Below are 21601 nucleotides of genomic sequence, written 5' to 3' on the forward strand. Positions count from 1 at the left end.
ACCTTTTCTCTCACAAGATAAACTACTCATACAAATGCATCTTGATGTTCCGTGCAATGCACGGGCAGCTAGCTAATTTCTTTTAAAATAGTTGCTGCGATAATTGGGTTGAAGTGATATATTTTATGTATGCCCCGAATGATTTCAGATTCACTAGTAGTAACAAAGAAAAGGTTGCCTTGTTAATTAACAGAAAACAGGATGAAAACTATCACATGAGGCCGGTAAAAACAAGGCACACTGGGTTCAGCGTCATCGTCACTATAGTTGTGCGCGCGCGAGAAGTCTACATATCGAGGGGGCTACCGAGCGAGGCACCGAGACACAATGTTTGAGAGAGAAACCAATTGACAGATTATGATCAGATCGAGTTGTCACCCTTCTGCTGTCATTGTTGGGGGGGGGGAGGGAGAGAAAGACGTATCGAGAGTGTGTGCGGTAGGCACAGAGGCACAACTAGCGTGTGTGTGTGTGTGTTTGAAAGAGGAGTAGATAGATTATTATCAAGATCGATGCGCCACCCTACTCCTTCGGTGCCGGGTAGTGTGTGTGTGTATGTTTGAGAGAGAAGCCAGTCGATATATTAGTATCAAGATCGAGGTGTCAGCCTACTCCTTCAGTGTTGGGAAGTGTGGGTGTGTGGGGGGGGGGGCAGTGACACTCACATATCTCTACTCTTATAAAAAAACAGAGTTGGTGATGATGGTGTTCCTGCCATCCTGCAATATAGGCCATCCGATTTATATCCGACGGACATGAAGGAAACTATGGCAATTTTGCAAAAAGATACCCACACCACTCTCCGCATTTGCAAATAAGGCATTCCCTCGTTCATCCTTTTCTCCCACAAGATAAACTTCTCATACAAATGCATCTTGATGTTCCGTGCAACGCACGGGCATCTTGCTAGTAGGGAGAAGGAGTTTGTGTGACACATATCTAGTTATATTAAGGGATGGGTAGATAGCATATGTGTGAGAGACATTATTATACTTTGAGACATTAGTGGCTGTGGGTGGGCGGAATTAAAGGGGTGGGCATGTTAGACATAGAGAGTGTGTGTGTTTCTGTGTGAGAGACTTGTAGGACGAGGTAGAAAGACAAATTTAACCCTGGCGGAGGGAGAGAAATACACGAAGTGCGCGTGTGTGATTCCGATGCCCACAGGGAAATGAGATATCTATGCGTGTGAGAGAGATTGCACAATTCATTCACGTATCACTATCTAGCGATCGTGGACGTGCATTGCTTGAACATAAGTCAATATCTACTTCGTATCGTGGCCAAAGGTACAATATCGATTCAACGCTATAAAGATTGGACACTCACATATCACATTTTTTTCTATTTAAATAAACCTTTTTCAGTTGTGCATGCCAAAGTTACAGTGATGTTTCTTCAAACAACCAATCTAGCTATCATGTACATGCACCATTGTTACTCTTGCATTCAAATTCATTAGTCTTGGATGATTTAAGTTTCTATTTTGAAGTAATATATGTAATATTCATATATGAGTTCAACGGGTACGCAATTTATGAAATGGAGGCTATGTAATAATATGAGGTAACACTTTTAAGTAGCTGACTACAATATCCATTTCTTTTTGTGCGCCTCTACACTAACACGTCAATGCATTATGTTTAAAGTAAATAAACAATGGCACTAAATTATCTATTTACACGAGAAATACATAGGCTGAGCATTTGATCCCTTTTTTGTGAACGTGCCACTACACCCGTACGATTGGCCGCGCCCATGTGAACGTCCAAGTTATCGGTGCATCATCCCGAGTTATTGTATTTTTTTCTGGGGTGGACTTCACACCAGTTATTAACTACTGATGCGTGCCCCGTGTACACAGTCTAGCATGACCTTCCCGCTAGCACGGTCCAAAATTAGTTGAAACTGGATACGAACGATCCCGCGGGCGGCAAAATCTCCCGCCTCCTTCTAAAATTTCCGCCACCTTAGTCTTTAGCATGCAAAATCCCCCTTTTGTCCTTGGTGCACGAAGACCAACAGTTACAATACCTCCATCATCTACATGATAGGTCGGGGCTGCTTTGGTAACTTCCGGTTCCCCCACTACACGGCACCCCCATTTCCTCTCCCCCTCCCGCAAAAATGACTAACTCCACAACACCAGAGCATCTTACATCACGCCGTCCGTACTTCATCGCCCTTTCTCCCCTCCCCTCTCGAAACCCCAGACTGCTCATCCATCGGCGTACCATAGCCCATTCACTGCCAGCGGCGTCCACCTCACTGGATCTGCTTCTAGGGCCGCATCTACCCCTCCCACCTCCCCTAGAAACAAGTAGACTGCTCATCCACCACTGTACCGCAGCCCATTCAGTGCCAGCCTTGTCCACGGTACCGGATCTGCTTAGCCGGTACTCTCGTCAATCGCCGCGCATCTGCAGCGGCTCATTCGTACTCCCCACCGGAGAAGCTTCATCCACACCCCCCGGAGCTGCCCCACCGATGCCCCCATCGACGGCCTCTGATCCTCTTCACCGACACCTTCCTCAACCCTACCGGAGCCGCTCCGCCGACACCTTCCTCAACCCTACCAGAGCCGCTTCACCGACACCATCATCAACCCTACCGGAGTTGCTTCGCCTATACCATTCTCAACCCTACCGGGGCCGCTTTGCCAACTCACAAGTCCACGGCCTCAGATCCGCTTCCTCGCACCCTCATCCAACCTACCAGAGCAGCTTCTGATGCCCCGTCCACGGCCGCAGATCCGCATCGTCGACACCACCCTTAACCCAACCACCGGAGCAGCTTCTGACGCCCCGTCCACGGCCGCAGATCCGCATCGTCGACACCATCCTTAACCCAACCACCGGAGCAGCTTCTCACGCCCCGTCCACGGCCGCAGATCCGCGTCATCGACACCATCCTTAACCCAACCACCGGAGCAGCTTCACCTACGCCCTCGTCCACGGCCACAGATCCGCTTTGCCCACACTGTAGTCCACCCTATCGGAGCTGCTCCACAAACACCCTACTCGACGGTTCTAGATCTCCTTACCAGACCCCGACAGCCAGCGCAGCGTCATCACCCTCGACGTTTCTAACCTGATTCCCACCGTCTGGAGAGATGCCAAGCACCCGCCACGGCCTAGGTACTTGTCACCTTTAAACCCGTCCAGCATCACCTGCCCGATGTACTTCGAATATACTAACCGGTCGTTGTTACCTATTATGCAGCTGGCAAAAACTACAAGGACAATGTTTCTTCTGGATCTAACAGCTTGGCCAACCAAGATCCAGGACTGAGGCATTGCTATGATCTTGTAAGCGCGTCTCTCTCTCTTGTATTGTTCTGTGCCTGCCAGCGTGCTTTGCTAGGATTTTCGACCAGTAATCCCTTTGTGCAGACAATGATTTCTACTACTGGCTGCTAAATTAGATATGTAGATGTCATACATGATATTACCTCGTACCTCCGTTCCTAAATATAAGTCTTTCTAGATATTCCACTATAGGCTACATACGGAGCAAAATGAGTGAATCTACACTCGAAAAATGCATCTATATACATCTGTATGTGGTCCATACTGGAATCTCTACAAAGACATATATTTAGGAACATGGGTAGTACATTACACAAAATTGTAGGTGGCATGTAGGAATTCCAGTGAACTACATTAGTCTCCCTTGGAGTGCCTGCTAGTCCAGCATACAGAGTCATGGCTACTTTATGGTACGCACACAATCGTTAATTGGTGGTTTAAATATGCGCAAGGGATATGCAATGTCGTATCATGTAGAGATGTCTGAAATTAGCCGTGTCAACTTGCAGATAGGGTTACACAATGAAAAAGTACAAGATGTATGTGGCAATTTCATGGAACATCGCAAAAAAAGGAGAGGCAGCGGTGAGCCTATATAGTGTGCTATGGTACATCACTCCTCCATTGCAATCATCATGACATGTTATTTGCATGCCTGTTCTATTAGCCAAGTTTCTTAGGGACAATTATTACGAGTTATCCTAAGAAAATAAGCACCTGTGAATATAAGCTCCATGTAATAAGCCAACCAGTTCTTTTCATTGCGTTTTCAGCTTATCTTTGGTATGATCAGTGGAAAGTCTAGAGTGCATTATATTTTTTTTCATTTTGCTGCCCATATGGAAACTAACTTGACTTGCAAACATCACAAATTGAACCCAATGCAGATATTAATATGATAGGAAAATAGACCATCACTATTTGCTCAAAATGCAAATACAAAGATACCATCTACTTGGCACAATCTACTTTGGTCAATGTTTTCCGTAGAGATCCCATTGCCTAATTTAAAACGAAGAATGCATGACCCACATTTAAATGAAGAACAATTATTTATTGAAATTCGATGGTCCAAGTGGCTGGTTATTATTGTATAGCAGCACTACCTGAAAGCATCATATAGCAGCAGCAGCAGCTCATAGCAACTCATCATACAGCAGAAGCAGTCTGCAATTCATCATATACCAGCAGCAACTCATAGCAATTCATCATATAGCAGCAGCAGGAGCAGCTCATAGCAATTCATCATATAGCAGCAGCAGGAGTAGGTCATAGCAATTCATCATATAACAGCAGCAGGAGCAGCTTGTAGGAACTCATCATATAGCAGCAACAACTCATAGCGGCAGCAACAGCTCATAGCAACTCATCATACAACAGCAGCAGCTCATAGCAATTCATCATATAGCAGCAGCAGGAGCAGCTCATAGCAAGGCATCATATAGCAGCAGCAGAAGCATCTTATAGCAATTCATCGTATAGTGGATCAAAATGAAAATTTGGCAAAAACTCAGAGGAGATCCTCACTTTGTTGGATGAGCTCATCCTTCAACAACACCTCAAGGCCATGGCCTGGGAGGAGGGGAGGGGGAATAAGGTGCCTTCTGCCGCAGTGTGGCATCAGCCGTAGTTGTGCAGCGCCTGCCGGAGTAGTGCGTTGGACGAACCACAGTGGAGCAGCTGTTGGAGACCATGAGAATGAGGGGCGGTGCCAGAGGGAGGAGCAACCAGGGAGATTTGCCCCTACCCACCGGCCATGTAGCCTAGCTGGACATAGCATCGTCGAGGACCAGGCCAGATGGGACCAGTGGGGACGGCTCGCTGGAGGAACCCTAGTGCTGCAGGTAGGGGATCGAGGTAGAGGGAAAGGGGAGAGGAGATGCAAGCGGGCAGGGCAATCAATGCTTGCGTGTTTGCTTTTACTTGAGGTTCAGGTGTGACACGGGCGTCAGCAGTTGCATTTTGAGTGTAATATAGGCAGACAACAGAGTCATTTCACTATTCCCCTTCCCTTCAATTTTTAGTGAGGTTCTACCCGAAACACCCCCCTCCAAAGCGAAATTAGTTAAGCCCAAGCCCATAACTCAAAAATGACTTCTTTACATCTTTTATCGCTTATTTTGACAATATGCCCTGAAAAGGCGGAATCGAACTGGCCCTTAACCTGCAATTCAATTGTGCGTGCAATGATGAATCACTCCTACCTGCTATCTGTACATTTAGGCATCATCATACATGGCATAACCTAATACATGTGCATTCCATTGTAGAATCTGGAATATGCAATGTTTATGTTAGTTCATACGTTGCACATGATGTTTAAATGCCCCTTAAATCTGGTCAGTCAAGTGATGGTCTTTAAGCCTCCTTCTTTGCTTCTTTTCTTGATATGTAAGATTTGCTCACACATCTGTTCAATTGCTTGTTTGCATCAGCCAGCCATACTAGGACTGTTTGCTTTGATTACTTGTTGTTCTTGACCTAACACTCTAACAGAGCTTGTCAACAATTTAAACACTAAGGGCTACTATAGTGGGGCCTTGTCTAACTCATAGGTGACATAAAGGTTTGGCTGTACACTACAGTAGGCTCTCCAAGAGTACCTGGAGATCCAGTTCGAAGGTATGCCTAGTTTTTACATAGTGCAGACATAGTAAATTCTCATTTCATTGTGTGCAAGTGCAAGAGATGCGGCATGTTTTATTATGTGGTGTTGTTTTGTTATAATCTCATCCTTTTGTGTTCACAGACTGGAAAGTATGCATATTTATCTTCCAAGGAGACGAGTAACTAGTTTGTGTCACCTTGCAGAGGGGGTGCAATGAAGATAAGATTGAGGATTTCCAAGTACAAGATGTTAGGAAGGAGCCTTGCAAGAGAAGTAGGAGCTGCGCTGAGCCTCTTCAACCTGCTAAGGTAAGTCACTGTATGCAACTCAACAGTTCAATTCCTTGTTTGTTTCAGGCATAGTTAATTTTCTCTTTTCAATTGCTTTATTTGTCCTTAGTTAATGAGATGCCTAAATAATCATGCCTGATGTTCGGTACTTGTATCACTATTAGTTGACATAATTAAAGGCCTTACCATTTAATTACTCTGCCGAAGTGTGTCTGAAGCTTTGAAGTCTATTAACCAACTATTATTGCATGAGGCTCACAATCTAGTTTATACTACGCTAATGATTGCATAGTTTTGCCTGTTGTAGTATGTTTGTATGAAACCCTCTGCTGTTCATTATGCTCCCTAAGACTTTAATTGAGGCACATAATGGCCAACTGCTTGCTTACTTATACGCAACATGCTGTCTAAATTTGTAACTTGTCTGTGTTTTCGATTGGGCTCCAACATCATGCTCCTCTGCTGAGCTAAGAGGGATTTCTGTATGCAGGCTGCACAGACTATCTTTTTTATAATTTTTAAAATATCACCTGCTTATGCTTCATGACATGTAACATTATATTTTTTGAAAGTGACGTGTAACATTATTGTTAGTCCTGTTTTGCCATGTAGTACAAAATAGTGTCTTGTTCGCTTCACTATTGTAACTATATTTTTGCCCTAGTCATGTGTACTTACAGAAACATTTCAGGATGAAGTGACATCAACACAAAGATCCGCGAGCAGTGTGGCATGGCTATTACTGAATGATTATGGATTGGAATTGGAATGTGCTGATGTTCTCGAGCATCAACTAGAGGTGGCAAGACAACGTGTACATGATTGTCAACGTATAATCAACAAGTTGAGATTGGACATGCAGGTATTAGATGCAGGAGTCAAAAAAATGAAACAAGACACTGAGGTAACCATTAAGGAATTGGAGATTTTGTAGACTGAAATTTGTGCTATCTGAATCTAGTCAATCCTATTTTCTAAAGAGATTATAGTTCAAATGGAGTTAAGTTGATGTGCGTCCATGTTGTATGAGCTATATTTGCCCAGTGTATGTAATTTGCTGTTTGTGTATGCTTTATTATCACCTGTGCCGAACCATAATACCCAGTGGGTATAATCGGCTGTAATTTCTTTATTGTATAGTGTAGGATTATTCTACCTTTCTATGCCTTGATCTCTTTGTTGTATAGTGTATGCTTTTTAGAGGTGATAGTATTGAGTAGGATAATTCTTTGAATATGCTATATCGTTCAAATGGGGGCCAACTCGCCCGGCCATGGCCCTTCACGGGCCGTCAGATCCATGGGCCTTGTACGTCTCGTAGGATCCATGGGCCTTGTACGTCTCGTAGGATCCATGGGCCTTGTACGTCTCGTAGGATCCATGGGCCTTGTACGTCTCATAGGATCCATGGGCCGCCGACTCATTTATGGGTCTTGTACGGGCCTTTAATGGGCTGTGGACGGGCCTTTAATGGAAATCGTACGTTTTATGGGCTGACCATAACGGGCCGTTAATAGGCCGTATTTGGTGATGCTATGAAAATGGCCCAATAGACTAACGGTCCACAAACGGGCCGACTGTAACGACGGGCTGAATTTGGCCCACAAGCAGAAAATGACAGTAATGGGCCATAAGTAACCGAATGCTGCAAATGAGCCCAAGAATAAATGGGCCCTCAGAAGGCCGAAAGTTAACTTGGGCTGGAAATGGCCCAACGGAATAACGGGTCGTTAATGGGTATAAAGTGATACACTGTTCATTACGGGTCAGTTTCACCACGGGCCGTTAATGGGTGTAAAGTAATACACTGTTCATTACAGGCCAGTTTCAGCACGGGCCGCTAATGGGCCAAGAGTTACAAAGGGCCTCATATGGGCCGAAAGACGCCATGGTCTATACATGGGCCAGAAGTGAAAATGGGCTGGAATCATATTAGATGGCTCAGATGACGCTACTGGGCCTAATTCAGATAGGGCGTAACGGGCCTTGGGTTAGCGGGCTGTAAATGGGCTATATGCGAACAGGCCGTTAACATGCTTTCCATGGGCCGGCCCGCCAGCTTTTGACCAAGTCAAACGGGCCAGCCTTTTCACAGGAATGGGCCACTGTTGGGCTGTGCCACGTGTTGACGTATCATAGGCACCTTTTGTCCAGTGAGTGGATGACATCTGTCCCAACGATGAGCAGACACGTGTTTCCTCTAGCCAATGATGATTTTACACGTGGAAAATCCCCATTGGTCGGGGCTGTTAACGGGTTATCGGACCCAAAACCCGACCCGATAGCTTAACGGCATTCCGTTATGGTGGATGCCACGTGTCGGTCACCCTTGACGAAACCACTTCTCTGACGCGCGATTTATCGTCATGGAAGTGGACACTTTTGTGATGATAATTTTGGTAATGTCATGGAACACTTCTACGACAGCACAGGTATGACTATCTTGATTCTGTCATAAATTTTTCATGGATGTGCATGCATGAAAAAAACCGCGACCTACTATGACAAACACGTTTCATCACGGAAGTGTATTTTTTTGTAGTGATGAACCTCCAAAAATCAAGGCGTCTGTATATGTACAAATCCGTTTTTCGATCTCCTTGATTCTTGCGCCTGCCACTTATCCATTCACCTTATAAATAGGGCCAGGGGTCATTTTCCTTTTTCCCCTCGTGCATCTTCATCCCATCGCCTTCCTCGCGTTGCACCAGTGCTTCGACTCCGCCGCCGCCGTTAGACTTCACCTCTACTTCGACCTTGGCCGCTGCATCACCCTGAACGCACCAGAAACTCGCGGCGCCTCTCCGCTGTTCCCTCAGCACCAGTAAGCTTTCCTTTCCTCCATCGTAGATCTGCCTTTAGGGTTTGAGCGCTCATTGGTGTTCGTCGGTGTTCATCACTGCACGGTGGCTCTTTGATTCAAACCTTGATATTCAACCTGTATAGTGATGGCCATAATCCTTCTTTTTTCATCAATGCATCTCGTTTAAGTAGAGACCCCAATCTGAACCTTTATCGACTGCTTAGGTAACTATATTTAGGGCTGAATAAAGTTTCATTTTCCGACCTGTGGTAGATCCAAAATTATAGTTCCAACTTGTGAAACTTGTTTTTCCATCACTTTGTTATTTTAGATCTGTACCTTCAATATCAACATAGGCGGCTTAACTTTAGAAAATGATAACCCGCTAGATACCATTAGTCCCTTCTTTAAACCTCCAATTGCTTATCATTGTACTTCTGACAACACCAATACCCGGTTTAATAATTTTGCATGCTTTAACACTTTCCATCTCTTAACCTGCAATGCTTTATGCTTGTCAACCATGAATCTTAAACCAGCACAAACCTTCCTTCAGGTTGTCAAAGAAATGGCCAAGTCTTTTTATGCCTGCAACTGGGTTCCATCCCGGATTATGGAAGAAGATCTAAACGGATGTGTTGCAACTGGCGCTTTACCCAAACAGAGTGAAATCCATTGGAGAGCTCCTGGTCCAGAAAATCCTCCTGAGCCCAAAGATGACGAAATAGTTGTGTTTGTTGATCATCTGAGCCGCGGTTTTAAAGCTCCCGGATAAAAAAATCATGATGTGTTTGCTAGCTTCCAACTCCACCCTCAAGATATTGGACCTAACTCTGTGTCCAATATTTGTAATTTTCAAGTGTTTTGCGAGGCTTATCTGCAGGAAGAACCGACTGTTGAACTGTTCAGAGACTTCTTCTATTTAAACCGCCGTACTGAATTTACAGATGGGCCCAATTGTGAATTTGGCGGCGTTTCAATTCAGAAAAAGAAAAGATGTCAGCTTCCCTCACGCCAAGCATCACAATCACCACAAGGATTGGAACCAGACTTGGTTCTATTGCAAAGATACGTCCCTAGACGACGAGAATCCTCTGTCGGGTTATCGTGCTCACCGTCTTACCAATACACATCCATTTCCCCAAAGGCTGACTACAAAAGAATGGGCCAAATATGCACCACAACTTGCAAAGCTCAGAGCCTTTGTGGCTAATGGTTTAACAGGCCTGGACTTTGTTCGTTGCTGGATATCTTGGGGCATTTTTCCTTTAAGCCGTTGCCCCGGTTTAATGTGCGTGTACACATGGGATTTAAAAGACCCTCCAAGGCACACTGACATTTAGTTAACTGACGCTGAAATCACTAAAGCTGTCAAAAAGATACTGGACGAACCGGTGGTTGTCTGTAGTAAAACAGGGCTTAGTCCCTTCCGTGTTTCAAATAAACCACCAACTGTAAGAATTGCATAACCCCTGTTTTGACCTAATACTCTTAACCCTTCCTTATAATCTTTTTCAATCTTTTAACAGGGTGATGACCCATTCTGGAAGAAGAAAGCTCAGGATAAACCGGCCAAGACGCCTCGCCCCAAGACAAAGGTCATCAAACGGCCTGCCAAGAAGAAAACTGCCGAGTCCGTTGAGCTGAACATCGACGAGGATCTTAATAACCCAAAATCAGAGGTAAAACTTGACTCTCTTGGTTCCTTTTTCATACACCTCATTGACAATGACCATTATCAGGATGACGCTGAGGCTAGCCGGGCTGATGATGTAGAGGTAATTATTCTTTCCTCCGGTTCAGATCCTTTGCCAACATAGAAAACCCGTCAAGCAAACCGGAAAGTAAAATTTTCACTCCCTCTAGCTTATATAGATCCAAACTTTCTTTTGAAGAAACATCAACATGAAGCTCGCCGCACAACCCATCATAGTGGCCAGGTGGTTACTTTGTCTGGTTTACCGAACACGCCGGTTCGTAAATGCCGGCCAGAGGTTTCACCTACTCCTAACACATCTTATCCCAAGGCAGGTTATTTTCGGCAACCTCTTAATCCATCTGACTCAAACTATCAGGGAACATCTCATTCATCGTCTGGTGAGTCAACAGGGACACAGCTTCCACCTCTTAAAACTGTTCATGGGTGAGCATATCAAAACTAACTCTTTACACCTTGCGCCTGCTTAGTATGCTAACTTTTAGTTCCATTCATTTCAGAGCCAAGGCCAGACCCAGCAAAAAGGCCAAATTGAATAAAACGACTGATGATGACACGACAGCTGACCCGGAAAAGACTCCAGAACCATCTGAACGAAATACTGATGCTGTCGTTGATGATCTGCCAGCAGAAGACCATGACACCTTTGGTGAGCAAGTGGAAATTGATCCAATGGCCCATGATGATAACCCGCCAAGTCCAACCAAAGCTGCTGATGATAAAGCGGACGATGTTGTTGTTATTGGCGTTAGCTATATAGCCCCCAGCAACCCCACTGCTTTGTCAAAACATAGCGCCAAAGAGGAATTTTTTGCTATAGACAAGGGCAAGTGGAAAGTGGATCTGGAAAGCTATGCCCATCTCAGTGCCCAAGATATCCACTTTGGGTTTTTAAACCGGCTGTATACCAGCCGTGATTATGAAGCCGGATTATTGAACATGATGAAGGAGCGATATGAGGTAAACACTGCTGATTTCCGCATCGTTACTCTTCTCTTATAACCAGTTTAGGCTACCAGCTCCAGTAGCCCCCAAGGGCTAGTTTATAGTACTAATATGAACCGGGACTTTGTAGAAAAATATTTCAACTTTCCCTGTGTAGCCCCTAAGGACCGGTTTATCTTTTCAAGGTGAACCGTTTTTTTATTGTCAGACGCATCATTAATGTACAAATCTTTGTAAACCGACGCACCACCAAGCTGATTGATGGCAGCCAACTCCATAGTCTTTAATTTGAGAAAATATGCATTAGTCCCCAAGTGCCAAGTATATGACTTGCCATGTGCTTGGGACTTTGTAATAAGTTTGGAGAAGAAGTAATAGCCATTAGCCCCCAAGTGTCAAGTGTATGACTTGTCATGTGCTTGGGACTTCAAATGTATATTACCAACTAACAAATTGCACACCTCTTGTAGGCTGAGCTTAGCAAAAAGGAAACCCAAGTCACCGACCTTCAAGAGAATATCAAAACTCAACAAGCCGAGACTTCCAACCAAAGAAGAGCTGACCAACGCTTTAGCAGCTATGGAAAAGATGAAGGAGAACTTTAAGAGTGAGCAGGCAGGCTGGGACACAGAGAAAGCCACTCTACTAAAAAGGGCTGAGGACGCTGAAGCAGCACTTAATCCGGTCATGGAGGAACTAACTATCTTAAAGCGGCAGATAAATTCCATGACTACTGTTGTCTTTGGTGAGTAATCGCTTTTACAAACCGCAAATATGTATTATCAAATACACTGCCGGTTTACCAATTTTGTCAATGCAGGGAGTCGTGTTGCTCATCTGGGCTCCGACATGCGTCAAAGTCTTAAAGCTGCCTATACCTTTATAGAACAGCTATATACCGGCATACAACGGGTTATCTGGACAGCTTCCCATAATAAACCGCGCCCTACTTTGATCAAGGATACATTGGTAAGGCTAGCTGTGATGCCTACTCGGATTGAGGAGCTGAAGAAATCGGCTGCCAGGGCGGGTGCTCTTACCGCATTGACGCGAGCCAAAGCCTGGATCTCTGATCTTGATTTGGCCGATCTTGTAAAGGGCTATCCTAGCATAAAAGAGGGCGTGTTAGATTTTGATAATGATGACCTCAGAGCTTTGACAAGGGAGATGCGTCCACTGGCTAGCAAATTGGCTGAAGAAACTGATTTGTCACATTATCAGGCGATTTATGATGACAACAAAAAGAAGGTTAATCCGCCAAGTTGCAACGCTCCGGATATTATTCTGCCGATTCGTAAGCATAGTTATGCTCCTGATGTTGACCCCTCCTCACTTATAAGCAATGAAGGTATATTCAGAGCCTTAATTGGGATCGATTGGTCAACTAATGACTTCCAGCAACTGGGTAGAGAAGAGGAGGGTGAACCGGCGCAGGATGACCCACAACCTTCAAGCCAGCCTGATCAAGATTCTTAAACCGGTAGCCAGTTTAGCTTCTTCTCTCTGCAAGATTTGTTTGAAACAATTGTTCTTATGGGCAACAAACCGCCTTGTAATAGGCTAGTCTAAACGCTTGGTCTGCTATGCCATCGTGCATATTTACTTTGCATGACACTGTTAATCCGCCATGTTAATATATGCTATGTCTGCTTATGATATTTTAGCACCATAGAATCTGTTCTGCAATAAAATAAAGAACATCCTCGCAGTGTGTCGCTAGACGGGTTATCTTGCCCAACAACATTGTTTATAACCATGGCTATGTATAAAAATAACCATATACAATGTAAGATATATCATACCTGTGATATTTTATCACACTGCTGGTTTTAGCAAGCCGGTAAAATAAGGGTGATAACCCATAACTTGAATAATAGTAATCATCATCTGTTTGCCGGTTTATGAACAGGCGCAGGCCAGATCAATAAACACCGGATAGTAGTTTTCCGCTTGCTGGTGACTTACAGTCAAAGGCCAGGCCGGGTTAATAAGTATAGATAAATCATACTCATAATACATTATAAACGAAAAAAATCAAGAAATATTTAAATAGTCATAATTGTGGTGTTGCACTGATCAAGAGGGTTTAAGCTATGGTTCGGATACGACCAAAGCCCCCAAATGATTTCCCTGGCGGCCTTATGCCTATCAAGAGGTGTAGCTAGGTTTCGAATACGACCAAGCCTGCAAGTGATTTCCTTGGTGGCCTTATGCCTATCAAGAGGTATAGCTATGGTTCGAAGACGACCAAGCCCCCAAGTGATTTCCCTGGTGGCCTTATGCCTATCAAGAGGCGTAGCTATGGTTCGAATACGACCAAGCCCCCAAGTGATTTCCCTGGTGGCCTTACGGCAATCAAGAGGTGTAGCTATGGTTCGAATACGACCAAGCCCCCAAGTGATTTCCCTGGTGGCCTTACGCCAATCAAGAGGTGTAGATATGATTCGAATACGATCAAGCCCCCAAGTGATTATGTGGGCTGTGCCCAAGGGGTACCTATGTTTGAGCTGTGCTATGCAATAGACTCTCTTTGGTCCCTTTAATTGAAGCCTCCAAGTAGAACAGAGCTATGCTCATGTGAAGTTATAATATTGGCTTGATAGCCGGATTACCAAGGTAACCAGAGCTGTGCTCTTATAGTATGGGCTTGATAGCCGGATTACCAAGGTGACCAGAGCTGTGCTCTTATAGTATGGGCTTGATAGCCGGATTACCAAGGTAACCAGAGCTATGCTCTTATAATATGGGCTTGATAGCCGGATTACCGAAGTAACCAGAGCTGTGCTCTTTATGATATGGGCTTGATAGCCGGATTACCGAAGTAACCAGAGTTGTGCTCTTATGATATGGGCTTGATAGCCGGATCAAAAACTCATTTAAAAGAATGACAAAGGCCCTGCTTTAGCAATGATGCCAGTTTACTATATCAATCATAATATATACATTATCTAAATATGTACATAAGGAGAGCCTGTGGCTCAAGTGTAGTATGGCCTAAGCTGAGCGGTATTCCAAGGCCGGCGGGTCTCCTCCTCAGATGTGCGTGAGTCCTTGTGGTCTCGAACATCGATAAGGTAATATGACCCGTTGTTTAAATTCTTGCTGACCATAAAGGGTCCTCCCAAGGTGGGGATAACTTGTGCATATCAGTCTGATCCTGGATGAGCCGGAGCACCAGATCGCCTTCTTGAAAAGTTTTGGTTTAACCCGGTGGCTGTGGTAACGACGCAAATCTTGCTAATAAATCACCGAACGGGCCGCTGCGATGTCACACTCTTCATCTAATAGGTCAAGTGCTTCCTGACGTGCTTTTTCAATATCAGCTTCAACATAAGCCGCCACGCGGGGCGAGTCAAGACGGATGCCACTAGGGAGAACTGTCTCTGCTCCATAAACCATGAAAAAAGGCGTATAACCCATAGACCTGTTGGGGGTGGTATTAATGCTTCATAAAACGGAAGGTAACTCCTCGACCCAACAACCCGGCGTCCTCTGCAAGGGAACCATAAGCCGGGGTTTGATACCTCTCAAAATCTCTTGATTGGCTCTCTCAGCTTGACCATTAGACTGGGATGAGACACTGAAGATACATCAAGCCAGATATGCTCACATTGACAAAAATCTTCTATAGCTCCCTTGGAAAGGTTAGTGCCATTGTCAGTTATAATGCTATGCGGAAAGCCAAAGCAGAAAATCACTTTCTTCATGAATTGAACCGCCGTTGCTGCATCACAGTTACTCACTGGCTCTGCCTCTACCCATTTAGTAAATTTGTCCACTGCCACCAAGAGGCGGGTCTTCTTATCCTTGGATCTTTTAAAGGGCCCAACCATATCAAGTCCCCAGACTGCAAACGGCCAAGTGATGGGAATCAACCTTAACTCCTGAGCCGGTACATGAGCTCGACGTGCAAATTTCTGACAACCGTCACACCTTCTGACCAAGTCCTCAGCATCAGCATGACCCGTCAGCCAATAAAAACTGTGACAAAAAGCTTTGGCCACCAGAGATTTTGAACCGGAGTGATGACCACACTCCCCTTCATGGATCTCACAACCTTCTTCAGGAGGCACGCAACGCTGAAACGCCCCTGTGACACTACAATGATGCAACTCTCCATTGACAATAGTCATTGACTTGGACCACCGGATTATCTGCCTGGCCAAAACTTCATCCTCAGGTAACTCACCCCGAGTCATGTACGCCAAATAGGGAACTTTCCAATCTGGGATAACATGAAGAGCTGCCACCAAGTGAGCCTCCAGGTCAGGGATAGCCAAATCCTCCTCTGTGGGTAACTTGACCGACGGGTTATGAAGGACATCAAGAAAAACATTGGGCGGCACCGGTTTACGTTGAGAACCCAACCGGCTTAAAGCGTCCTCTACTTCATTCTTTCTCCTATCCACAGGCTCAACCTGATAACCCTTGAAGTGACCAGCAATAACATCCACCTCCCATCGATAAGCCGCCATGAGTGGGTCTTTGGAGTCCCAAGTACCTGATACTTGTTGAGCTACCAAATCCGAGTCACCAAAGCACCTAACCCGGCTTAAGTTCATCTCCTTAGCCACTCGAAGACCGTGGAGTAAGGCCTCATATTCCGCTGCATTGTTAGTGCAAGGAAACATTAAGCGGAGGACATAAGAAAATTTATCACCTCGAGGGGAAGCTAGCACAACTCCAGCCCCCGAGCCATCCAATTGCCTGGACCCATCAAAGTGAATAGTCCAATATGTGTTATCCGGCTTTTCCTCTGGCATCTGCAACTCTGTCCAGTCATTGATGAAATCCACAAGTGCCTGGGACTTGATTGCCATACGAGGCACATACCTTAACCCGTGAGGTCCAAGCTCAATGGCCCACTTGGCAACCCGGCCAGTTGCTTCCCTGTTTTGGATTATATCTCCCAAAGGAGCAGAACTGACCACATTAATGGGATGACCCTGAAAATACTGTTTGAGCTTCCGGCACGCCATGAAAACTCCGTACACCAGCTTCTGCCAATGTGGGTATCTCTGCTTGGACTCAATGAGAACCTCGCTGATATAATAAACCGGCCATTGAACCGGATATTCCTTGCCTACCTCCTTTCGTTCTACCACAATAGCCACACTGATAGCCCTGGCATTGGCAGCCACATATAGCAATAATGGCCCTTTATCAATAGGAGCAGCAGGAATAGGTGGCTCGGCTAACTGCTTTTTCAAGTCCTCAAATGCCGCATCAGCAACATCACTCCAGACAAAATTGTCTGTCTTTTTCATCATCTGATATAGAGGGATAGCTTTCTCCCCCAACTGGCTGATAAACCGGCTCAACGCCACAATACGACCTGCCAAACGTTGAACATCACTGATACACACCGGTTTAGCCAGAGAAGTAATTGCTTTAATCTTTTCCGGGTTAGCATCAATACCCCTGTAAGACACCAAAAACCCAAGAGCTTGCCTGCCGGTACACCGAAGGCACACTTGGCCGGATTAAGCATCATCTTATAAACTCTGAGATTATCAAAAGTTTCCTTCAAATCATCTATCAACGTCTCCTCTTTCCTGGACTTCACAAGAATATCATCCACATAAGCATGAACATTGCACCCAATCTGAGTATGAAGACAATTCTGCACACAGCACTGATAAGTCGCCTGGGCACTCTTGAGCCCAAAAGGCATAGACACATAGCAGAAGGCTCCAAAGGGAGTTATAAAAGTTGTCTTCTCCTGGTCTTTAACTGCCATCTTGATCTGATGATAACTAGAATAAGCATCCAGAAAACTCAAATGCTCACAACCTGCCGTAGCATCAATAATCTGATCAATACGAGGGAGGGCGAAAGGATCAGCCGGACAAGCCTTGTTTAAGTCTGTGTAATCCACACACATGCGCCAAGTGACATTCTTCTTAAGTACCAGCACCGGGTTAGCCAACCACTCTCGATGAAACACATCAATGATAAACCCAGCTGCCAGGAGCCGGGCTACCTCCTCACCAATAGCCTTACGCCTTTCTTCATTGAAGCGGCGGAGAAACTGCTTGACTGGTTTAAACTTAGGATCAACATTAGGAGTGTGCTCAGCGAGTTCCCTCGGTACACCTGGCATGTTAGAAGGTTTCCATGCAAAGATGTCCTGGTTCTCATGGATGAACTAGATGAGTGCGCTTACCTATTTTGGATCCAGATTAGCACTGATGCTAACTGCTTGGATTAATCGCTAGGAACAAAATCAACTAACTTGGTTTCCTTAGCTGATTTAAACTCCAAAGCCGGATCATGCTCTGTAGTTGGCTTTTTCAGAGAAGTCATATCCGCTGGATCAACATCGTCCTTATAAAATTTCAACTCCTCTGTTGCACAAACCGACTCAGCATAAGCCGCATCACCTTCTTCACATTCCAAAGCTATCTTTCGGCTCACATGTACCATCATGGTCCCCTTATGACCTGGCATCTTGAGCTAAAGATAAACATAACAAGGTCTTGCCATAAACTTAGCATAAGCCGGTCGTCCAAACAGGGCATGATAAGGGCTCTTGATTTTCACCACCTCAAAGGTCAACGTCTCTGATCTGAAATCATGATCATCTCCAAAAGCAACTTCCAAGGCTATCTTACCAACTGGATACGCCGACTTACCAGGCACCACTCCATGGAAAACAGTGCTTGATGGTTTAAGATTTTTATCCGTCAAACCCATACGATGGAAAGTGTCATAATAAAGGATATTAATGCTGCTCCCTCCGTCCATGAGCACCTTGGTGAACTTATACCCTCCAACCTGAGGCACAACCACTAATGCCAGATGACCCGGATTATCAATCCGGGGCGGATGATCCTCTCAACTCCACACAATGGGCTGCTCAGACCAGCGCAAGTAACGAGGTACTGCCGGTTCAACAGAGTTCACTTCCCTCTTATGAAGTTTCTGATCCCGCTTGCACAAACCCGTGGTGAAGTTGTGATACTCTCCACTATTTAATTGTTTCGGGTTACTTTGATATCCAGACTACTGTTGCTGATTCCCCTAACCGGACTATTGATGGCATCCACCCTAATTGCCTTGATTGCCTTGATGACCTTGATGATCTTGATGACCCTGGAACCCGGAGCCTGGACCGCCACCACCGTAACCCGGACCCTGTGAACCGGATCCTGGACCGCCTCCCGGTCCATTGTTACTTTGAAAAAGATTTGAATTCTTGAATTCCCTCATGATGTAACAATCCTTCCAAAGATGAGTAGACGGTCTTTTACGTGTACCATGCTTCGGGCAGGGCTGATTCAACATATGCTCAAGATTAACGCCTGATCATCCGGTCTATGGGGGCGGTCTGCCCTTACGTTCCTGGCCATTATTCTGCATATTGGTCTTTGCCACAAAATCTAGGTTGCTATCAGCCTTGCGCTTACCATTACCTCCCTGGTTCGCCGCCAGGTTATGTTGCCGCCCTTTGGTGCTCCTGCTCTTCTTTCCCTTTCCCGGTTTGTCATCATCAGACTCAGGATCTTTGGTACTATCAGAGTCAGCGTACTTAAGCAGAGCAGCCATAAGTGTACCCATGTCATAAGTGACGTTTGAGCCTCCCTAATTTCTGCTTGAGGGGCGTAAAATGGAAATTTTTCTCTAACGTCAAGACTGCTGAATCGACATTGATCCGGTCGGATGAGTGCAGTATCGTTGAAACCTGGTGCACCCAATGGGTTGTTGATTCTCCTTCTTCCTGGACACAGGAGGCCAAATCCACAATTGACATGGGATGCTTACATGTGTCCTTGAAATTCTGGATAAACCGGGCTTTTAACTCGGCCCATGACCCAACGGAGTTAGCCGGTAATCCCTTCAACCAAGTACGAGCCGTTCCTTCTAACATCATGGTAAAATACTTAGAACATGCAGCCTCATCAACATCCAACAGTTCCATTTCCATCTCATAACTCCCAATCCATGATTCAGGAGGTAAATCGGCCGTGTAGTTGGGTACCTTACGAGGACCTTTGAAATCCTTGGGCAACCGTACGATACGCAAAGTCGGGGTCAAACACGGCACACCCAAAGACCTGAAAGTTGCTCCTGTCTCCACCGAAGCCGTCGAATGAACCGAAGAAGGCTCTATTGGGGACTCACCTTCGACTGGGAGAGTCGGCAAACATGAAGCAGCCATGACCATGTTATCTAGTGGGTTAGAGTAATGTCCCATCGGTGTCGGCACATGATGCGGCGTCGGTGCATGCTGCGGCAGGTTATCACCCTGAGGAGCCGGATCCATCGTGCGCGGTTCAACCGGTGCCCCTGTTCCTGGTGCTTTAGTCTGGTTTATCACTGGCTGGTTACTAGTCCCTGCTCCAGGCATGTTGAAGAGATTTCTCGGCTCGTAAACCAAAGGTAGGCGGGTCTGATGCCTTCTCCTCATGACATCATTCAACGCGTTTTGATCTAACATAAGCCGGAAGGATTCCAATTGAACCCGCTGCGCCTGAGCCTCCAACTCGGCCTGTATCATGGCCATCCTTATATCCTCGACTGCTAGGTCTTCCTTGGCTTGAGTTATCTGGTCTCTCACGTTGGCAATTTCCGCATTATGTTCATCCCGGTTCGCCGCACTAATCTCGATCGTCATCAGTGTTGCTAAAGCGTCAAGTAAACCGGACAAGACTTGAGCCAACAGGCGCGCAGGGTCTCCTGCCCCGGCTGCTGTTGCCGCCGCTGACTCAGAGATTAATGTTGCCGCAGTTGAAAAATTCTGCCCTAGCCATGTACCGGCCATAAAGATTGCAACCCGGTTCAGTGGCTCGTGTGAATCCGGAATACTGTTGCCATCGGAATAGCCCCCAAGCTGGTTGTCTTGCAGCTGGTACAATGACTCGGTCTCTCCAGTAGATGACTCGCCATTGGAGTAAACGATGGTTTCACCATCAAATACCGATCTATCCTCAGATTATGCCCCGTGGATGACTCCCACGAAGACACGCTTCATGGCAGGCTGAACCCGGGCGGGTCTCGTATGCTAAGCCGTTTCGACGATGTCGGTGCAAATGTCCAGCTCATGGCCCGGTTCGCCGATCTTGCCGATGAAGGCGTGAATTCCGCCGAAGGGGACCCGGTACCCGTACTCAATGGAGCCAGCCTCGGGGCCCCAGCCCGCGTCGTTGATGTAGAGCTTGCCGCGGCGACTCTTGGTCTTCTGGCCCACGTCGTGTCCCTTAAGCCCTTCGAAGCTGCCCTTCAAGAACTCGAAACCATCATGCGATAGCCCCACGGTGGGTGCCAACTGTCGTGGAAACATCACAGTAGATGTCCTAGTGTGAGGACTTAGTCGTGAGGCCATCACGTTGAGGTTATCTTAAAGGGGTTAAATAGGACAAAGGACACGAGAGTTTATACTGGTTCGGCCCCTTACGATGAAGGTAAAAGCCTAGTCCAGTTTGTAGTTGGTATTGCTAGGGTTTCGATGAACGGGGAGCGAATACGCTTGACCCGGCTCTCCATCTCTTGTTTCTTGTCCCTAAACCATCGCTGGGTCGTCCCTTTATATACACAGGTTGACGTCCGGTGGTTTACGGAGTCCCGGCCGGCTCATAAGCATGTCCGGCTCGGTTTCTACCTTTTCTTATCTTACAACACAAGTTATACATCTTATGGCGGTTTATACCTACGGATGATAATCCGCCTTTGGGCCTTGGGCCCTCTTGTTAGCTCTCCTTCGTAAAGCGTCGTACTCCTTGTCCTCGTGGGCTATGATAGTGACAACTCACTATGAGTATAATCCGGCCCCTCCTGGGTGGTTTATACTCAATAGTTATATCCCGAACACCACCACTCCGCCAAGTTCATGGCCGATGCTCGCCGGGCCCGTGCTGAGCGTCGAGCTGCTCTCGCCACCCGTGGCACTCAGACCGCCCCTATCAGTGGACCTCCCCGTCGTTCTCTATC

Source organism: Triticum urartu, chromosome 5 (genome assembly GCF_003073215.2).
Source record: "Triticum urartu cultivar G1812 chromosome 5, Tu2.1, whole genome shotgun sequence".
Classification (NCBI taxonomy): Eukaryota; Viridiplantae; Streptophyta; class Magnoliopsida; order Poales; family Poaceae; genus Triticum; species Triticum urartu.